This window comes from Balaenoptera physalus (assembly GCF_965194825.1).
Source record: "Balaenoptera physalus genome assembly, chromosome: 11".
Lineage (NCBI taxonomy): Eukaryota > Metazoa > Chordata > Mammalia > Artiodactyla > Balaenopteridae > Balaenoptera > Balaenoptera physalus.
In genome coordinates, this window is record NC_138896.1 from 36,027,766 (window position 1) to 36,039,847 (window position 12,082).

The 12,082-nt window shown below is 53.0% G+C and overlaps 1 protein-coding gene across 5 annotated transcripts in view; it reads left to right on the top strand.

The window, feature by feature from the left end:
* Positions 1 to 12,082, top strand: part of KCNK5 (potassium two pore domain channel subfamily K member 5) — a 51,165-nt gene that overhangs the window by 15,604 nt on the left and 23,479 nt on the right. The window lies entirely within an intron of this gene.

Here is a 12,082-nt window from a genome sequence, read left to right on the forward strand (position 1 = left end):
AGTCCGGGGCTCTGTCGGGCCTGAGCCCCCGGGATGCGGGCTGGTGGCTGGAATGCTGGGGACGCGCGCAGGCTTCCGGGAAAGCTTATCTCGCGGAGACATCCCCGAAGGGCTTGGAGTTCAACTTTGTGAAAGTAACAGGTTGAACAAAAGAACAACACCCGGAGAGTCCCTTTTCGGGGAACGGGGCGGGATGCGGGTGGGGCGGCGGGCAGAGAGGTTGTATAGAATGGGAGGTGGTGGGAGAGTTTCTCCTCCATGTTGGCATTGGTTCATATGCCCTATGGATGGCATTGATCTCAGATGGATAAACTGTGGGGCTTGTTTGGGGATCGAAGACCTCTACCCCAGTTTCTCGAAGGTTTTGGCCTCACCCATTCACGCTTCTTGGCCTGCAGTGATGGCCTCCCTCCAGTGGAACGACCAGACCTGGGTAAGAGCCCGTGAGGGCTCTAGGTTGTGAGGTGGAGTAGAGATATTGTCCAAGGTGTTACATTTCTCTTGGGGTAAAAGATGCCAGAAAGGAAGTTTGATGAGAAACAATATTTAAACTACTGCGGCTCCCCAATCCTTTATGGCTGTGCAGTTGTCTCTCATTTTTCTGGCCTCAACAGCCCGTATGTAAAATGGGAACAAATGTGAAGATATCTTGCCTGTTGGTACCCCCTTTTTGTCCCCAGATCGACAGACATTCCCACAGGTGAGCATATAGGTGCCTGCTAGCAGCCGGGCAAATAAAGAGTTGTCCTCTTAGGAGCCAGGGGAAGGGGAGGTTTAGGCCAGAAGGTTGGGTGTTGGATTTTAGTGGGGTCTCTCCTGTCCGGGAGCAGTTCCCAGGGCGGGGGGCCGTTGGTAGGTGAGGTTGGTGGGAGTATGAGCTTCAGAAGGGAGTGGGGTGGTTTCGCTCCTGAGAGAGCAGGAGTTCTGGGCAGCTCCGCCTTCCTTGGGATGGGTGTCTGCCCTGTGTGTGTGTGTTGGGGAGGGAGGGTCACTTTATAATTTCCCTTGAGGAAACAATTCCTCTGGAGAACGCGTTGTTGTTTACTTGGCTCCAGGGCTTTGTTTAGAGGGGGAAGGAGGCAGGCGGCGATGATAAAGAATCGGGCTGCCCTCGAAGTGTTTGCCTCTTTGCTGCTTCTCTGCTACTGCAGGGGAAGGAAGGAAAGAATTCAAGGCTGAATGTGGGAAAATAAACTTCAAAACATGAGGAGAAGGGAAAAGGAGGGGGGGTCGGGGTGAGGCAGCCGGGTGCAGCTGGTGGTTATAGCTTTGGAGGTTAGGCAGCTTTCTTAAGGTGTCTTAAGCTTTCTTAAGGAGCAAGCAAGATGCCTGGTATTTTGAGGTCCTTTTAAACCCGCCAGCGATTACCCCCCACAAGCCGGCAGGTAGCTTTAGGAAAAGGATTTGGGCATCAGGCCAGTCTGATTTGGAGGTGATTATGGACAGGCCTGTCCCCATCCCCAGCCAACCTCTCAAGCCATCTGCAACTTGGCGAATCCCCTCCCTTCATAGGAAAAACCCCAGAAATGAGAATGGACCAGTGGAAGCATTTCGCTAGCATCACTTTCAGTCTGCAGAAACCTGCCTGGCTTTGCTTGCTGATCTGGGACTTGGGGCACTGCTTCAGGCCACAGGAAATTGGTTTAAGGAAAAATGAAAACTCAAAAACCTTCTTTCCCATCTGGCTGGTCCTGCATTTTCTACTGAGTTCTGTTTTATCAGGTTCTGAATAATCACCTTTGTAATCCTGAAAAAAGTCCCTCAGTTGGGAATTCCTGGGGTAGGGGCCCACCCCCGGGAAAGGCTGTTGGAAGGGGGTGGGGTGCAGCCTGGGTTGGGGTTTTTCTTAGAGTGGAAATTGTGTGTGTACTTTCAAAGGCGTGAGAAAGGGAGTTAAGGCACCTTTCTTTAGATCTTTGGAAATAGTCCCTGAGTTGTCAGGTGCTTCCTCCCTGTTCATTCTGTGGTTGAACTGAGGCGGAGGCTGACTTTCAAAGGCTCAGCGCCCCATTGGCCTCGGACCACGTGGTCGCCCCTCCTTCCTGACTTCAGAACCATCCTGAACCCTTGCTCTCAAGCCTGCTCCTCCAGGTGTTGGTGACCCGCTCCCCCAGCCTCTTCCTAAATTGCAGAGCCTCCCACAAGGGGATTCGGCATCGACCAAGCGCCTAGCGTGTTGGGCGCTGTAGGCGGTAATCGGCATTTTATGAGAGAGGGCACAGGCTGGTTTTGCCATCCGGCTTGGCCATTTACCCATCAGACCATTTAACTTTGCCTCTCTTTCCCCATCTGCAAAATGGGGGCGTGGTGAGGGTCAAGTAAAGTGGAAGCGTTAGGCATTGGGTGTGTATAGGTGGAACTGAGGAGTGCGAGCCTCCTGCTGCTGCACACGCTGAGGACACGTTGACTAGGGCAACTTGCTAGGTGCTTTACCTGCACTAGTCGGGTACTCTTTACAGCAGCCTTACGTGTTCAGATAAGGAAACCGAAGCTCAGGGGAGTTACCAGGAGGGCACAGGCTGGGCTGGGACCCAGGCAGTCTGCCTCCAGAGCCTGCTTCTCGTACACCCTTGCCCTCCCCCTTAGGCATATGAAGCTGTTGAATGGTTGGTCTGTCGGTGAGCTTAGTCAGTTGGTTCAGCTGGACTCTGGTCTGCTGGGAAATTCTCTTTTCTCTTTCCCCTAGAACAGGCCTGGGCACGCAGGCGTCTCCTGTGTTGTGCCTGGCTGAGCCAGCACCTCCTCCCTTACTGAAATAAGCAGCAGGCCACCCCACCCCACTTCTCCTTTGGGGGTGCGGTAGGGGTTGCCCCAAGCCCTGCCTTTCGCTGGCACGCCCCGTCCCTAATTGGGTTTTCTTAGACTGCTCATGTAGCTGACCCGTTCCCGGAAGCCTCTTGGATCCTGCTGGCCTCTAACCTGCATTGTCCTATTCTGAGGTTTTCCATGTGTGCCAGACCTCTCTCCTTTTATTTTCTGGGCCCTTCGTACTCCCCTACACATGTTCCAGTGCATAGTAATAAGGCCAATTCCAATTTTGAGGTTCTGACATCCTGTTATTAACACCAATCCTCCTCCTAAAATTAAAAAAAATATAACTGTGGATCATGTAGTAAACTTACATCTGACCAAAATGCTCATACTAGGCACATGACTTGAATTTTGGGGGGAACCGAGGGTTAACATGAAAACCTCTTTTGTTTCAAACCTTGCTGGAAATTGGAAAGCGCACTGGTCCACTTAACTGCCTTTGTGTGTAAAGGGAACACAATAGATCTTTTGATTATCCAGAATCACGGAGGCCTCTGGGTCATTCATTTGAAATTGAACTCTCACTGTCTAGGACTGCAGAAATGGAAAGTGGAGAAGTTGGGTTTTTGAAAGGAAATAGAAGAAAGAGGTTCCTTCCTAAAGGCTCATTTTCTTATTTATGTTCTGCTCAAAGTTGAGGGCAGCCGAAACAAAAAAATTCTCAAATCGATAAATCTGCTTTAGTTAACTACTCTGGTTAGTTTTAACAGTTAAGATGAATTTTTATTGAATCGTTTTGAGAGTTTTACTAGAGTCCTTAGGATGATTACAGATGGCACGGTAATAGAGGCTTATTGAGGGTAGAGATTAGCAAGTGTTGAAATGTTCTAGTGGGGGTGGGGGGAGTCCTATAGGAGGGGGTGTAAGGGAGGTGATGACTGCTGCTTCTAAGTATTTTCCTCAGGTTTTGCTCTATTTATAGTCTGGCGTTTAAAAGAAACACAATCCTCTGGTTTTGGATGCTGTGCTTGGCTGGCTCTGACCTCAGGCCAAGAGCTTTCATCTTGAACTTGGTTGTTTGCTGTTAGATTGACCTCAGCCTCTGAACTCTTTATGTCTGTGGGGGGCGGGGGAGTGGGGGGCAGGGAAGTACCAGGCTTTGGGGAACAGGGAAGCCAGGATCCTGAGACAGAACCCCCAAGAGAGTCTTTGTACAAATTGAGGTGCTAGATCTGAGTGGTACCTCAGGAACCACTTGATTGCCCTGAACTGGGGTGATATAGAGAGGTCAGGTGAGGTAGGCATGTGAAATAGGTTCACCTCCTGATGTTCCTTTTGGGGAGTGGAGAAGGTAGAGGTGAATCCCCTTGGAGATTTTGCTGAGAGTCCCTCTGGACCCCTGGAATAAGTGGAGGAGCCCCGACCTGTCAGTCCTCCCCACAAGGGTGGGCTGACATGGATAAAAGGACACGCTGCCCTCCGCAGGGGTCTTTGTGCACATGCCCCTTGCCTCACTACTGCAGGCCCCTTCCCGTTGCTGAAAGAGTCACCATCCGAGCACTGGGTCATGCCACCATATCACCCTCATAGGTTGCTTAGAACAGTGCTTGGCACATGGCGAGGCTCATCACGTGTTAGCTGCTGCTACCACTCACCTCCTAGATGCCCCTACTATGTGATGGGGCCATCCACGCACAAGTGTAGTGAGCATAGAGTCAGGCAGACCTTCTTAGAGCAAGAGAAAGGTCAACTGACTTTTTTTTTTTATTATAGTAAAAAATACATAACAAAGTTTACCCTCTTCACCTTTTTTGAGTGCTGTTCAGTAGTGTTACGTATATTCACATTATTGTGAAACAGATCTCCAAAATTTTTTCAACTTGCAAAACTGAAACTCTAGACCTGTTAAACAACTCCCCTTTCCCCCTCTCCCCAGGCCCTGGTAACTACCATTCTACTTTATGTTTCTGTGAAGTTGACTACTTTAGGTATCTTATAAGTGGAATCGTACAGTATTTGTCTTTTTGTGTAAAATGGTGCAACCACTACGGAAGACCATAGAGAGGTTCCTTAAAAAATTAAAAATAGAACTACCATATGATCCAGCAATTCCACTTCTAGGTATATATCAGCCACCTTTTTAAAAAGCTAGAGAGAGAAGGGAGGATAAGATGGTGGATCTTTCTTCACCGCAGCCCTGTACTGCAGCCAGGGGGCAGAGGGGTGAGGGCCAGATGACAAAGCTCTCTGGGTTTAGCCAAAGAATTTGAACTCACCAAATTTTTGCAATTTTCAAGTCGGGGAGTGAACAGCATTTCAGCAAGTTTCCTCTTCCTTCACAGCTGTTTGCAACTTAAAAGAAGTGGAGTATTCTACTCTAAATTAACGGCTCTTTCTGTGGGCTGATCCTTTTACCCTATGGGTGTTCTGATAAGGATGCCTCCTCCCTTTCTCCTTCCAATGTGTTGGAGTGTGGGTCTTTCCCCCAAAGCCCACAGAGCTCACAGCACCTCCCCCAAAAGAGCCCACCCACACTCCCTCACACCCAGCTTGCAGTTAGGGTACCTCTGTCTTCCTTCCATGAGCCCGTTGGGAGGTCCAGGTCTGGGTCCCCTCCATTTGATGACCTTCCCAGATTATACCTTTGTTGCTCCTTTAGGTAACAGTGGGGGTAGTGTGCTCCAGCTCTGTACAGCTGCCTGAGGCATCTCGGCTTTTTGTGAGCAGTTAATCTGGCCCCCAAACCTCAGAGACCTGGGCAAAGTTAGGGGATCACAGAGAGGTCCCTCCCTGCCAGCTGTCAGTTCTGTGTGCACTGAAGCCTCAGAAACCAGGTGGGGCTTTAGCCCTCGGGAGCTCAGTCTAGCGGGGGGGAGAAACAGGGCCACAGTGGAGGAAAAATGTAGTCCTGGTGCCCAGTGATGGGTTGCATATGGTGAGGCAGGAGAGATGGACGAGGGTCAGAGGGCCTCAGAGGATTCGGTTCCTGTTTCCTGAGGCCTGTAGAACCCTGTGGCCTGTGGGGCATCTGGCTCTGAACAGAACATAGCCCCTGCCCTCAGAGAGCCCCTACTCTAGAGAAAGACAGGGGAGGAGCTTGTTACCTGACATTGGTAGGTGCACCTGGAGGTTCCAAGCATGTACTGTTGAGAGATTAATTTCTGCTCTGGAACTTAAAGAAGGGGGAATTTGAGGCAGCCAGGAGGGATGAGTGGTGTGAGCTGCAGCCCCTGGGAGCTCTCTGCTGAGTACCTCCCACATGCCAGGCTGGTTCTTTACCTGTTGAACCTGTCCTGTGGGTTAGGTGTTACTTCTCTGCCCATTGTCTAGGAAACCGAGGCCAGGGGGTTTGCCCAGGGCTACATGGCTAGCCAGAGGCTAAAATTCACCCTTCCTTGCAGAGCCTTGGGGCCTGACCAGGAGTGGAGGTAGAGCCAGGAGGTAGAAGTGATGGGAGTGGGCAGGGATTGGGGGCCGGAGGTGGGGGTGATTCCAGCTAACGGTTACTGAGCACTTGCTTCACCACAGGCAGTGGGAGCTGTTTATGTGCATTGTTTCATAATCCTCGCAGCAACCCTTTGCTGGAGGTACTCTTACCAGCACCACCTCAGGGCAGGAGCAACAGAATGGATGGTTCAAGTTCACTCATTTGCCCGAGGCTGTACAGCTAGGAAGTGGAAGAATGTGGATTTGAACCCAGAGCCCACACTCTGAACCATTCTGCTCGATGTGAGCCGGAAAGGTGGCAAAAACAAGGAGCAAAGGCCTAGAGGTGGGCAAGTGGTGTCTTCAGAGCCTTAGGGTGCATTGGGCGGTTCTCTGTGTGATTGGCTGACTACTTAGCCTTGGGGCCTTGAGCAAGTCAGTCTCCTAATCTGTGAAATGGGACAATAGTTCAGTATTGCCCTCATGCCTGCAGAATCCACGTAAACACATTTGACTGAGTGCCTGACATGCAACTGGTGATTTGCTATGTGTTAGCTGTTCTCTGACACCCCATCTCTCTGGGGTCGGGGGTGGGGTGGTGCTGTTCCTGATGCCCAGTTCAAGCCCCACAGTATATTGAGCTCCCAATCTGGAGATGGAGACACAGATGATAAAACCCACCAACCCACTCCTGGTGGAGTCCCCACCATTTTCCATTTCCTGCACATTCACCCACCCCCTCCCTCAGTGGAAGGTGTATTTCCTCTTCCCTTCCAGCAGAGTCCTGCTCCCTCCTCTGCAGAAAGGGGACAAGGCTTTCTCTGCTCAGTCCCGACTTATCCCAGGCGTTTGTTAAACCTCTTCCCTTCCGGAGGATTCCTGGGTCCAGATGGCCTCATGGGTGTTGTCCCTGGAGGGTGGTCACACAGGATATGGGGTCAGAGTTGTGCCCTCCCTGGGTCCAGACACCACCCATCTCCCCTCTCAGTAGGCCCTTGCTGGCCAGGTCCCTTGGATTGGCTTTGAAGTGTCCATTCTGTTTTTCCCCTCCTAGCTAAATATTTGGGTTTCCTGCCGAACTATTTAGGCAGTATTGTGTACTTCTGGCTGCTGTCACCTCCCATGCCCACTGTAATCTGGCTAAGGTTCCCTAGCTGACACCTTCCACTAGGGAGAGGCTTGCCCCCAGGCTAGGCTAGAAGCTGTGCGGGGAGGGGCTTACCTGGGGCACAGGGCCAGCTTGGCTGTTCCTGTAGCCTGGTGGCTGGCCCTGTGGGTTGCCAGGGGTCTTGTAGGCCACAGCAGCTGGGGAGGACACAGCGGAGCCCCTCCCTTTGTCTGTGTGACCAGTGCTTGGGGCTGGAGCTGGGGCCGGGAAACCCTTATCTGAACCACTGTGCAGGGAAGAGCTGATTCTAACGTGGATTCTGATTCCCCCCACAGTACTGGTTTGTGCTGTGTGACACTGGTCAGATTTCACCTCTCTGGACTCTGCTTCTTGGGAGTAAGTTCAGCCTTTCATTCAAGAAGGCTTGGAGAGCCTGTTAAATTAGGCCCAGCTAGACTGCAGGAGCCCTGTGTGGGCAGGGCCATGTCTCCCTACCCACTTCCTAGCTCAGTAAGTGACTTGCTCAGAATGTGACTGTTGGGCCCCCGGATGCCCAGCGGCGTGCCTGGCTCGGACGGGGAGGCCAAGAGTCATGTGGACCTTTGGGTTGGAGTCTAGTCATGAGGGGCCCAGCCTCCTGCAAGGTCAAGGTGGTTACCTGGGTGAATTGAGCCAGGCCGGGCTCTGGCCCCAGAGAACAGAAGGGGAGCGGCTTTATCAAAATTTACGCCCATTTCCTCCTTTCAGCCTTCCAGCCGCATGAGGCGGGGCCAGGTTGCCTGGTGGTCAGCCACAGGCTTTAAAGTCACACCGCCTTTGCAAGCTGCACCCTGAGCCCCTGGCTTCATCAGAAGGTAGGAGTGATGGTATCTGTCTCTCTGGGTGCGAAGAACACAAGAGGAAGGCGCACTCCGAGTTCACCTTTAAGACCAGCTCAAGGTTATCTTCTCCCTTTTGAGGGACTTTACAGAACAAACAGCTCTGCCTCTCTGGGTCTGTTCATCTCCAGGAGTCCCCTTACGCCTTTCCCCTGGGATGAACAAGCCCTGTCTGCGTGAGCACGCCTAGCAGGCCTGTCCTCCCCAGGGTAGGTGGTTTCTGCTTTCAAGGAACTTGAGAAAGAGCAGAGACCCAGTCCTTTGTGCAGATATTTACCAAGCACATGCCATGTGCCCAGGCCTGTTTTGAGACCTGCTGTAAGGAGGACGAGCCGCCCTTGCCTGTCAGGGAATGTCCTCAGACCACGTACCGCAGAAACCACGAGGGCACGTGGCGTGGTGGGGGGAGGAGCAGGAGGAAGGCCAGGCTGTTTGTAGGGGAGAAGGGCGTGTTCCTGGCCCTTGGGCATGACTGCAGCCTGCATGCATTAGGCCTTTTCTACCCTATGGCCCACCCCCTGGGGCAGAGCTGACTAGGGACGTTGGCACCAGGGGATGAAGCAGGAATGTTGCCTGCAGCACCTGGGTGACCTCTGAGGAGCGTGCAGATACCCAGGCTTTGCACCCTCCCCAGATCCCCACCCTTGGCCTTACCATGGGTCTCTGCAGACCCACTCACCTAAAGTGCCTTCTTGTGCCCTCTGTGAGGTCTGGCAGTGAAATGTCATCCCTTTTGCTCTATGGGAAAACTGAGGCCTGGTGAGAAGCTGGGACAGACCGTCTCTAGAACCAAGCTTAGGTTAAACTAGCTCTGCTTGCCCAGGTCCAGAGCCTTTCTTCGCCAAGCCGTTTGTTACCCCACCTCTAATCCCCTTTTGAACAGCCTTTAAATCAAAATCTTGATGTGTGTTAGGGTGCAGAGCACTTATTTCACTTACACTAAACTGGCCTGATTTCCTAAATTGCCCCAGCACATCCTTTCCTTGAGTGCCAGCTTTCCCACCCACTAGTGAGTTTTTCTGAAATAAGAGGCAAAGGTTGAAATTGTGGTCAACCATAGGCTCAGAAAAAAGGATTTTTTCTGGGCCCTTCAGAGCCTGGGGCAGAAATAGTCTGATGCCTCCCCAGGGAGTTTCCCCATCACAGGACGCTGCTCCCCAAGTGTCTGAGCCCAAGGAGCTGTTGTTGGCTGGTTTCTTGGAGGCTGGCAGGGATGGGAGAGGAGAGTCAGGCTCTGGGTGTCGCTCCTGGCAGCAAATCATAAAATGTGAGGCTGAAGGGAGCTTAGTGGTTATCTAACTAGCCTCCCTTTATAGCCCTGGAGCCAAGGCCTAGACCTCGGGAGGTTATGTAACTTTTCCAAGGTTACTGTGCTCACCAGGGCAGGGAAAGTACAATAAAGGAGTAGGTAAAGCTAAGTGGGGCAGTTAGGGAAGGCTTCCTGGAAGCAGAGGCCACAGGAGGTGAAAGGTAGTCAGTTACTGCCACGGCAATCAGGGATCCTGATAGAGTGAGATTGGGACCCTCGACTCAGAAAATCCTCCATGGCTTCTCCCCCAGACTCAGAGCCAAAGTCCTTGCAGCAGCCCAAGTGATTTGGACTCTGTTCCCTGTGTGGTCTTGCCTCTGTCTGGAGCCCTACCCTTGATCCCAGCTACAGACAGGAGGCCATGCCCTGAGGGTGGAGAGGCATTCTAAAACCCTGCACACTCACAGCAGGTTTCAACTTTTACCAAGAACTCAGGTCTATGTCCACTGATAACATAAGTCACCCTGCAGGTGGAACAGAGGGAGGTGTCCCAGCAGTCAGACCACAGCAGTGACTGCAGCTGGCACCTGGTGAAGGAAAGGCAGGTGGGGGCCGTCCCACACCCCGGGGACTCCCAGCAGTGGGACCATAGACAACGTGGAAACTCATTTTGCAGATAAGGCAACTGAGGCGAATAAGTTAATTCAAGGTCACACAGCTAGTTAGTGGTCTGGACCCAGGCCTTCTGGGTCCAGAGCCAGAGCCCTGCCCCACTTAGACCCCGTGGTGTCCTAAATCAGCACTTGCTTTCCCCTGTGCTGGGCCACCAGCCCCTCCTAGAGACTGGGTTTTCTCCTTGGGCCCTGCTGGCTCCAGCTCCCCGGAAGTGGGCTGTGCATGCTTACTGACCCTTTGCTGAGAACTGCTCTCTTCAGCTTTTGTGGCTTCTGACACTGCTGTTTCCTGACCACATTGGCCATATATAGGTTTGTTTGCAATTCTCAGTGTGAAAAGTTTTAAAGCAGGACAAACCTGCATTAGGTAAGTAGGTGCTGCAGCTCAGGGTGGAGGCCATCAGCTCCATCCCTGCCCTCCAGCCTGTTCCCCTGGCATCCTTACGGACCTGTCAGGCTCTGACCCTTCACTGCAGGATTTGTGGGTCAGGGGACCCAGAGACCGAGCTCTCAAGAAAGAATCAAAGACCTGGAGGAGTAAGGTGCAGTTTAGTTTGCCTCTCGGCTATAGGGTTCCCGTCTGAGTCTGCACATTACCTGCTACCGCCCCAGCAGCTAAACCCACACTTGTGACACGTCCCTGACTTGGCTTCCCCAGGGCTAACCCCTAGCAGCGCTGTGGTCTGCACCTTGGGAGGGAACAGCTTTCGTCTTGCCTTTCTCCTGGGGTGTAAGCGCTGCTCAGATCTGCCTGCATGACTGGGGACGGACTGGCTATTTTGCAGCGTGCTGAGGACCCCGGGGCAGGCCCTTCACGGACTTGAATGTTGATTTTTGGCTTGGGTGCTCCTTGAGTCTAATGCAAGGTTCTCGTTCCTCCCATGCCCCCGGGTACAGGATGGCACCTGTTCAGACCCACTGGAGGAGAAGGAGCGGCAGCCCCCTCCCCTCCCCATAGCTCCTGTTCAAATAAAACTCTTGCCTCCCGGGTGGAGGAATGCATCCTGGCTGTGTTGGCTTTGGAAGGGTGCCCTCCCCTCCTCAGCATCCCGCCCCCTTTGGAGCAGCGGGTGGAAGGGCTGCCTCTGGCTGAGGGATAGTGCTGAGTGGGCTGAGCAGAGCTCGCTGATGCAGTAATGTCTTGTCAGCACCCCCCGGGGAGCAGGAAAAGGGAGGGTGTCCTGATTATCAGCTTTTCAACACCCCATCCCCCAGACTCCAGCCACAGCCCTGAGATCTACTGATGAGTGGCCCAGGGACTGGGGATTGGAAGACAGAGCCAAGTCCTGGGCCTGGCTCAGCGGACTTGCTGTGTGACTAGGCCAGGTCACTGCCCCTCTCTGAGCCAGGGACTTGTTCACTAAGGCCAGTTAGACTCTTAGCGCTAGCTGTATGCCCAGTGCTGGTTCAAGGTTGTGGGAATTATGAGACGTATCAGACATTATCCCTATCTTTGAGGTTGGGGCCGGGCCCTGCGGTGTATATGAAGGATTATTAAACAGGGGTGCAGCATGTTGTAGGGGACTCGTGTGCTCCAAGGTAGAAACGTTGCCATAGGCTGGGGCTGCCAGGGAAGGCTCCCCTGACCCTGGAGGTGGCTTTCTTTTGAGCCCCGTCATTCTCTGGGCACCTCCTTCTCCCCCACGTCAGAGCACATTGCACTGGGGGTTGTGCCTTGTCTGCACTCCTTCCCCCTCCCATGAGGCCCTCGACTGTGCCCCATTGGATCCCAAACCTCACACTGTGTATGAGGGTAATGATTAATGAACATCCGAACCGTGAAGCTGTGTCTCTCTCTCCTTTGGCCTCTGTCCCACCAGCCCCCAAAACCCAAAGATAGGACTACTAGCGCCCACCTCCAATCTGGAAAACTACTGCCCCGGGCCCTTCCATGGGGGCCATGCCTGGCCAGATTCTACCCCAACCCAGCAAGCACTCCGGGACAGCCCCCCACCCTGCTGCCCGTCACGTGCACGGGGCACATGAGTGGGGACGC